We start from the raw sequence: 3,603 nt of genomic DNA on the forward strand, positions 1-3,603 counted from the left end.
AGGGTGGGTAATCTGAACTGCTGTTCGGCCCGTAAGCACAGACAACAGTCAGAACCCGTCCCCCCACCCGTAGGCGGAGGGAGGCTACCCTCTCGTTCACCGGGGTAAACCCCAACGTACAGGCGCCAAGATGGGGGGCAACAAGTATGCCCACTCCTGCCCGGCGCCTCTCACCGTGGGCAACTCCAGAGTGGAAGTCCTCTCCTTGAGAGTTTTGGAGACGCACGGCTCTCCAAAACCAGAGCCATGCGTCGAGGTGAGGCCGACTATTTCTAGCCGGAACCTCTCAGCCTCGCACACTAGCTCCGGTTCCTTCCCCACCAGAGAGGTGACATTCCACGTCCCAAGAGCCAGCTTCTGCAGCCGAGGATCAGACTGCCAGGGTCCCCTCCCTCAGCTGCTGCCCGTAACAAACTGCACCCGACATCTTTGGCCCCTCCGACAGGTGGTGAGCCCATTGGAAGGGGGACCCATGTCTCCTCTTCAGGCTGAGCCTGGCCGGTCTCTGTGGATAAAAGCTCGGCCACCACGCGCTCGCCATCGTGCCCCACCTCCAGGCCTGGCTCCAGAGAGGGGCCCGGTGACCCCTGTCCGGGCGAGGGAACGCCAGATCCAAAGTTGTTTTCCGTCATAAGGGGTCTTCAGGCTGCACTTTGTCTGGTTCCTCACCTAGGACCTGTCTGCCTGGGTGACCCTACCAGGGGCATAAAGCCCCAGACATCATAGCTCCTAGGATCACTGGGACACTCAAACCCCTCCACCACAATAAGTTGGCAGCCCAAGGACAGGAACTCAAGAAGTTGTTTTATTAATTCTTGGCTAGTTATATCTTTTAAAAAGAGTTATATATTATATGAATTAAGGCTGGGTGATATGGCTGAAAAATGTATCAGGACAAGTTTGATGTGCTAGTTGGTCGCCTAGCCCCGTTTCTTCTCTACCAAGGCAACCACTGCACACCTGTCAGACCTGCACAGAGTGTTAATCGCACTATGCGTCCTAGCGACTGATGAAGCTGACTGTCTGTTGCATAAAAAATAGATTGATGTGAACACAGTTTAGTGTCGAGTAGTTTCCTGTGCAAGTCGGTGTGTGTGTGATTTGATGAATTGTAAAAATGTACTGTTTTTACGGGCGTGTCCGGCAAACATCTGCTTTGAGTCCATGTGTTACAAACCCCAAGGTCTTGAGATTCAGGGCTGGTAACATAAAGGTGTCCAGAGAAAGAAAGGTGGGAATTAAAATGATTTCTAACAAAAAGTGCCCGCATGCTTTGATGTAGGAAAACAATTTTGATAACTTTTGATCTTCAGTGCTTCAAGACAGTGCTGAGTGATTGTGAAGCCTGCATCACAATCAAAAACTGTAGGAGGAGTTTGCTCACATACAACATATATAACAGAGACAAAATGGCAGCTTTGATCCAAAATGGCCGACTTCCTGCAGGAAACTCAGCTGAAATATGTGGAATTTAGAGCCAAACATATGGCAACGGTGTGACCTCTGACTTTGCCATGTTGCTATGGCAACGACCACCAAAAATACTCTTTGTGCTTTAAAGCAGATCAATCCAACTTATTTGTCTTCTGACCAAAGACCATCTTGATTAGCCCAAGAGGCCAGAGATTGAGCTTTCCAAGAAAAAAAGTGACTTCCTCTTCTCAGGGGGCGGGGCTTGTATCATGTCAGAATATGACAACATATCTGATACCAAGTTTGGTGCTACTTGGTCATTATGTGTGAAAGTTATAGCTTTTATTTTGCTTTGACAAGTACGCCAAGTTTGCTACAAAATGCTCAAAAAGTCACAATTTTGATCTTGCATCCCTTAACTGCATATTGACCAAAAATGAACGCAATAGTTCAAAATCCCTAGGAGTAGTTTGTTAAAGTTTGAGGTGTGTAAATGTCAACAATGGCCAAAATTTGCCCTTTGTCCCAAAATGGCTGCCTCCATGTGGCCTATCTCCAAAATACCTTTTTTTTCTTGTTTGAGGGTGTTGTATCTATACATATTAAGTTTCAGATCTCTATGACATATGGTTGTCTGTACTATTTCACACCCACTTGAGATTCTATTAAAATCGTTTCACGCGGGGGACAATTTTCGGCAAAGTTTGAGTTTTTCAATACATTTAAATCCCCCCCCCCCAAAAATATGCAATTTCAACCGGAAAAGAATAATATATGAGCAGATACATAGGCCTTCGTAGCACTTCACCTAATGATATAGAGCACAGACTATAAGTCAGTCCATCTTGCTCAACATCAGTGTTGAGCCTCATAAATGCTCTGGTTAAAAAATGTCATTAATGCATTTCAAAACTTTATGAAAAACCTTCACCAAAAAGCTAAAGTTGTACAAAAATTAAAAAATGGAATTTTACGCCTTTATATATGTTAGAAACTTGTGCTCCAAAACTTTGGGCAAAATAGTACCAACAATCCAAACTGTTCCTTTAGATTACAAGATATTCCACCTTCATCAAATGGAATAATGACTGTTATGTGACCACATAAAACACTAATAAAAAAAAAACTAGGACACAGGATGACTCTATAAATATATCTGTCACTAAAGCTGCATCTTTAAGGGCACAAGTCTGTTAGTTTTCTGATGAGTTGAAAAGGTCACTTCAAGCTATAAAACATTATTTCCATGTTGCAAATGGAAAGAATGTTAAAATATGTCTAGAAATTAGGTAGTAGCTGCAGTTAAATACTCTCTCCTTCATTTGACCCAGACACAGAACATATGAGATGCAGCTGAAGCAAGCATTGTGGGATGAACATTGTATCTTTTTAGAGAGAGAACTTAATTTAACCCATCATGGAGAGATTAGTAGAGGTTCTGCACTGCCAACATAAAAAAACAGCTGTTGATGAAAGCATTTTGTGGTCATTTAAACTTTATGCTCACCACAACTGTGGTTGACTCACTGCTATTTAGCCTAGCCATAGGATAAGCATTTTTGTATTTTTCCCCTTCAACTTTGGATTGTTATCCCGCTTAAGTCTAAGATCCTAGTTGTTATGCTCCTGGTGTAAAAGGCGTTTCTAAAATATTTTGGGACTTATTTTTAATCTTAAGCTACTTGTATAACTGTTGCTCTCAAACAGTGATTCATCTCTCATCTCATGGAGCTCAGGTAATTTAACATCTGCAGTAGAATGCTGTTCATGTTCTATCAGTCATCAGTGGCTAGTTCCATCTTCAATGCAGTGCTATGTTAGGGTGCTGCAATGAAGGTGAAAAACTCAAACAGACTCAACAAACTGACAAGAAAGGTTGAGTCAGTTGTAGGGATCAAGCTGGCTCCACTGGAAGAGGTGACGAGAGTCAGAATGCTGAAGAATTATCAAGGATAATGCCTCTCATCTCCTCTACAGCATCTCATCTCCTCTTGCTAAAGACCACTACAGCAAATCCTTTCTGCCAGAAGCTATCAGACTTTATAATGCATAGTCTCTCGAGCTGTGTGTTTTAAATGTTGAATATATATTTAATAATATACTGAGCGATATGTGTGTGTTCTATCTTAAGACTATCACTGCTCATTGTTATTTATTATTGTTGTATGTCTATTCTTATTACTTTATTTA

General features: G+C 42.6%; 1 protein-coding gene across 1 annotated transcript in view; it reads left to right on the forward strand.

Moving 5' to 3' along the window:
* The window catches only part of cnpy1 (canopy FGF signaling regulator 1), a 29,903-nt gene that overhangs the window by 10,408 nt on the left and 15,892 nt on the right, over positions 1 to 3,603 (forward strand). The gene's annotated exons all lie outside the window — the stretch shown is intronic.

The sequence above is a fragment of the Poecilia latipinna genome, unplaced genomic scaffold, assembly GCF_001443285.1.
Source record: "Poecilia latipinna isolate Pla-1442-1.1 unplaced genomic scaffold, P_latipinna-1.0 Scaffold3379, whole genome shotgun sequence".
Classification (NCBI taxonomy): domain Eukaryota; kingdom Metazoa; phylum Chordata; class Actinopteri; order Cyprinodontiformes; family Poeciliidae; genus Poecilia; species Poecilia latipinna.